This window comes from Heteronotia binoei, chromosome 2 (assembly GCF_032191835.1).
Source record: "Heteronotia binoei isolate CCM8104 ecotype False Entrance Well chromosome 2, APGP_CSIRO_Hbin_v1, whole genome shotgun sequence".
Taxonomy (NCBI): Eukaryota; Metazoa; Chordata; class Lepidosauria; order Squamata; family Gekkonidae; genus Heteronotia; species Heteronotia binoei.
The window spans coordinates 17,908,898-17,920,147 of NC_083224.1; positions in this window are offsets into that span (position 1 = coordinate 17,908,898).

Below are 11,250 nucleotides of genomic sequence, written 5' to 3' on the forward strand. Positions count from 1 at the left end.
TGGCAAGATATCAAGGAAAGGTTCCCATTCCCTCCAAGTAGGGAGTGGTGCTGAATTCTGGGAAAGAGCGATGCCAGAGATCTTGGTTCAGGACCCTGTGACCGCAGATGAACTCAGCCGATGCTTCCGGCAGTTCTGTTACCAGGAGGCTGATGGGCCCCGAGAGGTTTGCAGCCGGCTCCACGGACTTTGTAAGGACTGGCTGGAGCCAGAGAGGCGCACTAAGAAGGAGATGGTGGACCTGGTGATCCTGGAGCAGTTCCTGGCCATCCTGCCGCAGGAAGTGCAGGGCTGGGTGAGAGGATGCGGGCCAGAGAGCAGTTCCCAGGCAGTGGCCCTGGCCGAAGGTTTCCTCCTGAGTCAGGCAGAGGAGAAGAGGCAGGCACAGCAGGTGAGGGGCTTTCAGTCACTCCGTTCAAGCAATGAGCTTCTCCTCAGGCTTCCTGCCAGCTATTTCTGTGAGTGTGTTAACTGCCATGAAGTCGCTTCCAACTTATGGCAATCCTAGGAACGTCCTCTTATTAACATCCTTGCTCAGGTCTCGCAGACTAAGGTCCGTGGCTTCCTTGACTGAGTCAACACATCACATATTTGGTCTTCCTCTTTTCCTGCTGCCGTCAACTTTTCTTACAATTTTTGTCTTTTTCCGTGACTCCTGTTTTCTCGTTATGTCACCAAAATATGACAGCCTCATTTGAATTATTTTAACTTCCAGGGAGAGTTGAGTCTTGATTTGATCTAGAACCCACTTAATTGTTTTTTTTGGTGGTCCATGGTATCTGTACAAATTGTCTCCTCCAACACCACAGAGAAAAACTTGCTCCAGTGACACGTCCTTACACTGAAGATCTTTTCTAGCTCCTTCACGGCTGCCTTTCCCAGTCTCAGTCTCCTGGTTTCTTCTTTGCAGTCTCCCTTTTGGTGGATGGAACCAAGGAACAAAAAAATCTTACACAACTTCAGTTTCTTTCATCATTAAATTTCTAGTCATTATTTTTGTGTTCCTACGTTCAGCTGTAATCTTCCTTTGGCATTTTCTGCTTTACCCTTCCTTAGTAATTATTTCAAGTTTTCACTACTTTCTGCCAATAATGTGGTGTCATCGGCATATCTCAGCCTGTTAATGTTCCTTGCACCATATCTAAACCAGCTTTTATTATATGTCCTGCATAAATATTGAAGAGACAGGGAGATAAAATACATCCTAGTTTGGCACTTGTCATGTGGAAACCCTTCTGTTTTTCCATATTCTGTCCTACCAGTGGCCTCTTGCCCAGAGTTCAAGTTTGCCATCAAAACAATTGGATGTGGCACAGCCATATCTTTTAAAACCAACCATAATTTTTCTTGATCCTCACAAGCTACTTTTATTCTGAAATTCTCTCCTGTGTTCCATTAGCCCACGTAAATTTGCAGTATGATCTCAAGTGCTTCATCTTTTTGTGAATTCACCTAGAACAGAACATCTGGCATTTCTGTTTTAATATATGACAACAGTCCTTGTTGTAAAATGTTGAGCATCAGCTTAGATTTGCATGAGGAATTAATGTAATGGTCCGATAGTTGCTACAGTCTTTGATGTCTCCATTTTTTTGAAGTGGAATGTAAAGTGAACGTTTCCCATCTGTGGGCCGTTGGTTTGTTTTCCATCTTTGTTAGCATTTTCTTGCTAAGATTTTGACAGACTCCTTTTCAGTGGCTTGAAATAGCTCTACTGATATTCCACCTCCTGCTGGTGATTTGTTTCTCCCAGTTGTTCTCAGTGCAGGTTTAGTTTCTGAAACCAACCCTAGTTGTTGCCCTTCCGGTTAAAGCAGCCCTGGTGGTGGAGTCAGGGATGAGGAGTCTGGGAGAGGGTCCGGATCCATCTCTTCAACCTGTTCCATTCCTTCTCTTACCCTTCTCCCTTGCTGTTGTTCCAGATATGGGGAGGATCCATGAAGGTGGAAGCAGAGGCAGAAGGAGCTTCATCAGAGGAAGGTCAGATGGCGCAGGCCCAGGAGCGTGCCCAAGATGCCCTGTCAAGTGGTAAGGGGCCTCCTGCCCAGAGGGGATTGGGCACAAGGTTCAGATCAGGAGAAAAGGGAAATACTTCTGCAGACTACATAGAATAGAGTTCTGGGAAATAGTGCCCTAGGGTATCGTGATGGCCACTCCACATTAAGGGGAAGTATGTCGATTCATGGAGAGTGATTCCATTCTTCTTTGCATGAAAATATGCATATCTCAGTTTCCTTCTGTTAGAGAGACTGAAGATGGCTTTAAAAAATAAAAGGAAGACAGATCTGGGTGCAGTTGTTAGCCAAGATAAATCAATAAAACCTCCATGTTCCCCTGACCTGGATTGAACAGACTAGCCCAGTGTCCTCAGATCTCAGAAGCTAAGAATGGTCAGCCCTGGCTGGTTTTTGGATTAGGAGACCACCAAGCAAATCCAAGGTTGCTGTGCAGAGGCGGGCAATGGCACGCCACCTCTGAACGTCTCCGCCCTTGAATAACTGGAGTCACCATAAGCCAGCTGTGACTTCACAGCAGTGTTCCCTCTAAGCTGAGTTAGTGTGAGCTAGCTCACAGATTATTGTCTTAATTCAGGAAGAATGACCCCGGAGCAAATTCATTTACACAGCACCCAGATCACTTGCTCACAACTTTAATGCCAGTAGCTCACAAAGTTTGCTCACAGGACTCTGCAGCTTAGAGGGAACATTACTTCGCAGTATTTTGTATGAACACACACCCTGTAATTTGGGTTCTCTGTTCTCGAATAAGCACTCTTCAAGAGCGTCTAGGGGGCTACAGTCAAAAAGAGGATACTGGATTAGGGGTGCCAGGCCATGGCCTAGGGCTTCTCTGAGATTTAAGGGTAGAGCAGGGGTTTGAGGGTGGACATGTCATTCTCATGTCTTCTCTGGCCAAATACCTGGATGTGAAGTCAGAGCTTCAGCAGATGCTTTGAAAACACATTCAGTACATCGGTAGTAACCTAGAGTTCCTTGAGCATGTACTGATGTGCTAAAATCACATGGGTTTGGGGCTGGATGTGATGGTGATGTGTTATGCCATGTGATTTCCAGTCGCCTGTTTTTCTCCTGCCAGTCCAGACTCCAGGATGGGTAAGAAGGCCCAGCAGGCGGGAGAATGTCGTGCCTGGGCTTTCGATCTGATCTAGCAGGGATACTGAAGCCATTTGAGCTCCAGGTCTCACGGGGCACATTTGAAGTCTCACAGAAGCCTGATATGCGTAGGCAGTGTTTATAACCCCCGAGGGATAACTGGAGCTTCTCTTCTGCCCGTCTCACAGTTTATTAGAAATTAATACAGATTTTCTTGAGTGTAAAGAAGAGAAGGTTTCAGAACCGAGGGAATGGGGAAGTGTGAGCTGGAATCAGAAAAGCAAGCAAAATAGGAATTGGAGGCTAAAATTCTTCCTTCCCATTTTGTCTCCCTTGCAGGCAGTGAAGAGACTTTATCAAGTCCTTTTCTTTGCAGAGAACTGGGAAAGGCTGCTCGACCTCTGGTCCAGGTGGGAGAGGGCGAATGGGGGATAGTCAGGGCCCTCCCTTCTTGCTCAGGGACGCTTTTGCTCCTGCTGTCTGTGAAAAACATATTCTGAAGCGCACTGCCCTACAAATACTGAGCTCTGCATTCAGCATCCTCACAAATTCCCCCCATCGAGAGTGTCTCTGCCCAGCATGATCTGTGATGAGCGTCTTTGTTCCTGTGGTACCAATCGGATAGAAGATATTGTTCATTGTATTCTATCCTGTCCGTTTCATGAGCCCATTTGAAATAAATTGCGAAATCAATCTCTCTCAAAATTTAGATCAGAAGAGGAATGCATAAAATTTTTATTGGCCGTTGACATTCCAGATGTCCCCCTTAAGGTGGTTGCTTTCATCTTGTTAGCAATAAAAATAAGGAAGAAGATAAGTACAGCCACCCATGCAAAAATTTTGGCCGAGTTATAGCCTCATTCTGCCACATTGTTTTATTATATGTGTTTTAATTCTTGTTCATAGTACTGTATTTTGCTGTGTATTTTTTATGTTTTAACTTTTATGCCTGGAAGTAAACTGTATATTCTGGGGGGGTTGCTGGGCTGTTATGGCCTACGGCTGCAACAATGAAACACTTTGACCTTTGCTTCTTCTTTCAGTCTCCAGTTTCCTTTGAGGAGGTGGCCGTGTATTTCACCGTGGCGGAGTGGGGCCTGCTGGATCCAGGCCAAAAAACTCTCTACAGGGAAGTCATGCTGGAGACCTATGGGAGCGTGGCTTTTCTGGGTAAGCATCTTTCATGGTGTGAATCACTGCCATTGGGATGATGCATGAATCCAAATATTGAACATCAATATATGTTTGTGAGACCTGCCAGCGACTTGGCCACAAGTGAGTGCCTCGAGAAGTTGGGGTGGCCGTGAAAGTGATGTTCTTCACGGCCAGGGGCTGATCAACACAAGCCACCCCAATGATCCAGGGGCAACTGAGGCCAACTCAAGAGAATGTCTTGAGATGAGGCCGAGGCGGGGCTAGGAGGACCTCAGGAAGATTCTGGAAGGAACCAAATCCCAATTTCTCAGTCGTCAGCCTTTACCATGTTCCCTTCCCCAGTTGGGATTTTGGCCTTCCACTCTGACTGTAATCTGGACAAAATCTATTCTCCCATAGTGTGGCTAGGGTTTGGGGCTTTGATCTTCACCATGGCTCCATCCTTCCAGAAGAAATCTTTCCTCTTCCTTGGATTTCTTTCTTTCCCCATATAAAAATGATCTATCTCCTCCCTCCCTCTGCCCCATGTCAAAGAAACCAGGAATGTAAGAGATTCTATGCTGGAGACAGGCCAAGGCCTTGTATCTGAAGAATGGTTGCAGAATTTTTCCGGAAGATCTCAAGAGACTTATTGCTTCCCAAATGAACTGGCAGCAAGAGGGTATCCTTTACACTTATGTCAAGGGAACTGGCAAGGAATACCCACGGGACCTTTCCTCTTTGCTTCTAAGCAACGCTTGGTTTGGTAGAATTCCCAAGCCCACTGAGGTTTCCTTGGAGGTTTTTAAACAGAGGCTGGATGGCCATCTGACAGCAATGAGGATCCTGTGAATTTGGGGGGGAGGTACTTCTGAGTTTCCTGTATTGTGCAGGGGGTTGGACTAGATGACCCTGGAGATCCCTTCCAACTCTATGATTCTGTGATTTTATGAGTGAGGGGAGGGAGAGAGAGGCCTTTGGGGGCTCAGAAGCTCCTTCTCTGGCTTAGATCACTTGTGGCAGTTGAGTGGCTGCACTACTCTTCAATACTGGATATTCCAGGAAAGGGGGTTTTTTTAACCTAAGAATGGACCTGCTAGATGAAGCCAAAGGCACAGCCACCCCCTTTCCTTCATTCTTCACATGGATGCCTTCAGGCTTGACTGGAGATGAGTTGGAGTGCTTTCTAGGGAGCTGTTCTACCTTGCAGGGGTGTTCTGTAGCAAGTAGTCCCACCAGTTGACATTGCAACCCAGGGGGAATTGGCTTAAGCCAAACCACGCTACAACCTCTGTTGTCCCGAAGTGGATCACTTCTCGCCCCAAGATTGAATCAAGGGTATTTAATCAAGGGTGGAATTGTGTGCAATTAAAGAGATTCAGTAGCCCAGTAAAAAGATAGACATGTTCTCAGTTGAAGCACAGTTGGTTGAGCCACAGCAAGGTAGAGAAAGTGCTGCAGCAACCTCCCATCTCCCCAAGAGACAAGCGAGTAACTCCTTCTACCCCCTTGAGCAGGGGTGGAATTCTAACAGGAGCTCCTTTGCATATTAGGCCACATACCCCTGATGTAGCCAATCCTCCAAGAGCTTACAAGACTCTTTTCTGTAAGCTCTGGGAGGATTGGCTACATCAGGGTGGTGTGGTCTAATATGCAAAGGAGCTCCTGCTAGAATTCCACCCCTGCCCTTGAGGCAGGAAAGCATCTGCCACAGAAAAACGCACACGTAGAAAAACCACTCAGCGCACCCTGTCCACTCAGCGCGCCCTGATTTCTCCAAAGCTGGCTAGCATCATCGCCCCCTGTCTCAAATGAAGCGGGTAGACGACAATGACTCCCCTGTGCTGGTCTAAGGGTCTGCCAAACTAGCTTCCCCACATTTACATTACATCACCCTGGTCATGCTTAACATGTATTGCATATCTACACGTTGGGTGCATGTTCAAGGTGTTATGGGAAGATGCAACAAGACAGACTCTTCTGAGGCTTATCTGGACTTTTTGGCACAGCATGTTCCTCTGGGATGGGCTTCCAAAGGCTCTTACTCTCTCTCTCGGCTTGACTTCGCGAATGAAGATTTAAGAAAGGTGCAGTAATCCACGTCTGCTGCAGGCTCGCTGGTGGCTGACAAGCCCAATGCAGGACAGGCAGGTCCGGCCACAGTGGCTGCAGGGAAAAGTCTGATTTGGGGTTGGTGCTGTAGCTCTTATTCTACTGTAAAGTCAATAACCTTGAGGCCCCATAAGCCAGACTTCTACCTATCTCTTGCTGACAATAAGATATACTCCTTTCCAGAGACTCTGTGCTTCTAGGAAGGGCTTTTTTTGTTGCAGGAACTCTTTTGCATGTAAGGCCACACACCCCTGATGTAGCCAATCCTCCAAGAGCTTACAGGGCTCTTAGTACAGGGCCTGCTGTAAGCTCTTGGAGGATTGGCTACATCAGGGGTGTGTGGCCTAATATGTAAAGGAGTTCCTGCTACAAAAAAAGCCCTGCTTCTAGGAAAGGCAGAAATGCCTGGATGATTAAGAAATTGCTGCACATTAGAGAATAGGCCCAGCGAAGGTATAGAGAGTGGCAAGAGAATGCTCCTGACCCTGAGAAAGATGGCCCTACACTGCAGGGCTGGTTTTCTCATCGGTCATAACCTACCCCCAAACAAATGGCACCTCTTCCAAAAATCATAGGGGTACCCCTTTGTACTGTGGGGTTCACTTGGTTTGATCCACAGAAAACCTGTATTTGGGGGAGGCTGAAAACCAGCTCCTCCTGGCTCTCTTCACAACTAGAAGAAAACTCTCAGTGCAGTTGCAGAACTGGATTTCATGATAACTTCTTGTATTTTGTCGTCAAAAGCAGAGAGTCAAAAGAGCTGCACGGCAAGTCAAAAGGGGGCAGAGGGGGAATAATTCTTTGCCACCTTCCCCCCTAAAATACATTTAGGGAGTGCGGGGAGAGGGGGGATGGGCAAAATATCAAAACAGCTCTGCAGAAAGGCCTATAAGGTGTGACCAGGAAAGAAGATCTTATAAAAGAAATTCAGATCCAGGAGAGAGGAGTGCCTGACTGGTGGCTTAGCTTCTTGCATGGGTACTGATTGAAACTCTTTCCTTATTCCAGCAGCAGATGTAGAGGAGACAGCTGGGGAATCGCAGGAGTTCTCTTTGGAAATACTAGTCAAGATTGAAGATGCTGAAGAAAACTCTGGAGATGGACCACAGAGGCAGGAGGAAAGCCACGCAGGTAAGAGGAGGGAGAAACCCATTCTGTGCCAAAGAGGGGTCCACCCTGAAACCCCAATCCATGAAGAAAGGTCAATCAACAAAAGAAAGAACAGAGGCCTCCATGTGAACTAGAGAATTTACTGTAGGAAAAAGGGAAATGAAAGTGTGGCATTGGCCAAGACTTTCAGTCAGAGAATGAATGTTATTTTGCTGATGCTAATTCGCTTGGGAGAGCAATTTTATAATTGCTTGTAGTAGAAGAACAGCCCTTACTTCATATCAAAGAAGTCACAAAGGTGGGGGTGCCATAAAAACGGTAAGAGTCCCAACCAAGTGTCTCTGATGCAGGAAGCTTAATGTACATTCAAAGTGTTTTATTATTGTACACTACACTGTAAAACAGAAGGAAGGCACTGAAATCTTTGGAGTATGGATGAAACTTCAGGAGCACATCAGACCACCTTGTATGGATTCTAACAAGAGATTTCTCTCTTTATTGCAGCAGGAGATGATCAGAGGAATGAGGAGGATGAAGAACTGCATCATCTATCATCAGATGAAGTCAAGAATGAAGATGTGAGAAGGATTCAAGGCAGGTCTCAGAGGCAGGAAGTCAGGCGCAGAGTGAAGAAGAGGGATAAATCTGTTGCTTGCCAAGGGGGGGATTTGCAAGAAGTAATTCACAAGCTGGAGGAAACATACAAGTGCTTGGAGTGTGGAATGAGCTTCTCAGATGAAACCCAATATAATATTCATTTTGGAATGCATAGTGGAAAGAAGAACTATCAATGCCTGGAATGTGGAAAGGCCATGATTGGCAGAGCAGAGTTCCTTAGACATCTAAGGACACATACAGGAGAGAAACCTTATAGCTGCTCAGACTGTGGAAGGAGTTTCTCACAGAAACCAGACCTTCTTCAACACCGGAGAATTCATTCAGGAGAGAAGCCCTATATCTATTCAGACAAGGGAATTATGTTGTTGGATGGAAGAAAAGGAAACATACACTTTTCAAAGCACGATGTAACTAAGGAACATAAATGCTATTGCTGTGGAAAGTACTTCAGAAATAAATCACAGTTCCTTCTGCACCAAAGCATCCACACAGCAGAGAAACCATTTGAATGCTCAGAGCGTGGAAAGAAATTCAGTCAGCATTTCTTTCTTAAAAAACATCAAAGACCCCACACAGTGGAGAAGCCTTTTGAATGCTCAGAGTGTGAGAAGAGATTCTGTCGCAGTGACCATCTTCAGTTTCATCAAAGAACCCACACAGGGGAGAAGCCTTTTGAACGCTCAGAGAGTGGGAAGAGATCCAGTCAGAGTTTCCTTGTTAAACAGCATCAAAGAACTCAAACACTGGAAAAGCCTTTTGAATGTTCACAGTGTGGGAAGGGATTCAGCCATGGTTGCTATCTTCAACAGCATCAAAGAACCCACACAGGGGAGAAACCTTTTGAATGCTCAGAGTGTGGGAAGCAATTCAGTCAAAGTGGCCATCTTCAAAGACATCTAAGAATCCACACAGGGGAGAAGCCTTTTGAATGCTCTGAGTGTGGGAAGAGATACATTAACAATAGCGGTCTTCAAATTCATCTAAGAACCCACACAGGGGAGAAGCCTTTTGAGTGCTCTGAGTGTGGGAAGAGATTCAGTGACTCTAGCAGTCTTCAAAAACATTCAAGAACCCACACAGGGGAGAAGCCATTTGAATGCTCAGAGTGTGGGAAGAAATTCAGTGAGAGTGGTCATCTTCAGTGTCATCTACGAACCCACACAGGTGAGACTTTTGACTGCTCAGAGTGTGGGAAGAGATTCAGTCAGGGTAGTACTCTTCAAAATCATCAAAGAACCCACGGAGGAGAGAAGCTTGTTGAATGTTCAGAGTGTGGGAAGAGATTCAGTGACAATAGCAATCTTCAAAAGCATCTAAAGACCCACACAGGGGAGAAGCCTTTTGAATGCTCGGAGTGTGGGAAGAGATTCATTCACAATTGCAGTCTTCAAAAACATTTAAAAACCCACACGGGGGAGAAGCCTTTTGAATGCTCCGAGTGTGGGAAGAGATTCAGTGAGAAAGGCAATCTTAAACGTCATTTAAGAACCCACACAGGGGAGAAGCTTTTTGAATGCTTAGAGTGTGGGAAGAAATTTAGTCTAATTCGCGGTCTTCTACAGCATCAAAGAACTCACACAGGGGAGAACAGATTCAGTCAGAGTGGCCATCTTGAACAACATCAAGGAATCCACAAAGGGCAAAAAGTTTATGAATAGAAAAAGATTAATTCAGTGTGGTTATCTTCAACAACATCTAAGAACTCACCCAAGGAAAAACCATATAACGTCTTAGCCTAGATGTGTTGAACTGAATTGTTACAACAATCTGACAGAGATGTCTCTTTGTTGTGCCAGACCATATGTGCCATCCAACGTAATACCAGGTGGTAGAGATATACAACAACAACAACAACAAATTTTATTTGTATCCCGCCCTCCCCGCCGGAGCAGGCTCAGGGCGGCTAACAACATGGTTCGGAGTTAAATTATACAAGTGAATAAAACTACATTAAACATTATCAGCATTTACTTAAAATCTGATTAAACTTTAAAATTAAATAATTTTTAAAAGTGCTAGTGCTATGTTTACTTTTTCTGATGGCGGTTTCCTTCGCAATTTCCATTTCGATCAGGGAAAGCCAGTCTGAAGAGGAAGGTCTTGCAGGCCCTGCGGAACTGTTCTAGGTCCCGCAGGGCCCGCATTTCCTCTGGAAGTTGGTTCCATAGGCTCGGGGCTACAGAGGAGAAGGCCCGGTTACGGGTGCTTTGCAGCTTCACCTCTCTCGGTCCGGGGACAGTCAGCAGGTTTTTCCCGGCTGACCTCAGTGCTCTCTGGGGTTCATATGAGGAGAGACGGTCCCTAAGGTAGACAGGTCCTCGACCATATAGGGTTTTAAAGGTAATGACCAGCACTTTGTAACGAACCCGGTATGTAACTGGCAGCCAGTGCAGTTCGCGCAGCCCAGGCTGTATGTGCTCCCATTTAGGGAGTCCCAGCAACAGTCTAGCCGCTGCGTTCTGCACCAGTTGCAGCTTCCGGGTTCGGCACAGAGGCAGCCCCATGTAGAGGGCATTACATATAAACTTTAGAAAGGACATAGAGATACCCAATTAACAATATTATATTTTACTCAATATACAATCCTACTTCAAGAATGAACAGCTGTATAGTATTTCCTTTATTTAGCAATCTTTGATAACTGAACCTCTCTTTCTCTGAATTACTGCATCAAACTCTTCTCTTCCACCTCTCCCACAGTTGTGCTGTAGCAATCTTGAATGTTCTGGTTAGGTGTGTATCTGTAAGCTGAGAATGTACCTTTCATTTATGGACATTTATTCCAGAATAGAGCTGTTCACAGACATATACACTGTGATCACACATAATGCACTTTCAAGAGTCTTCTCCAGCACCACTTCTCAAAAGCATCTATTCTTCTGCGCTCTGCCTTCCCTATGGTTCAGCTCTCACAGCCATACATTACTACTGGAAATACATGCATATATACACATATAGGTAAAATCGTACATAGGTACATACATACCCATGAACACATATGTACACAGGTATTACCTTTCTTGTATGTTATGATGTATTCATGGTTTATTAAATGTATTTTCTATACTATGTAAGAGAGAATATTTGTACTTATATAATCAGAATAAATTTTCAGTGATGGGTCTTCAAAATGGATTCTCTGATACAGAATGGAGAGTTCTCT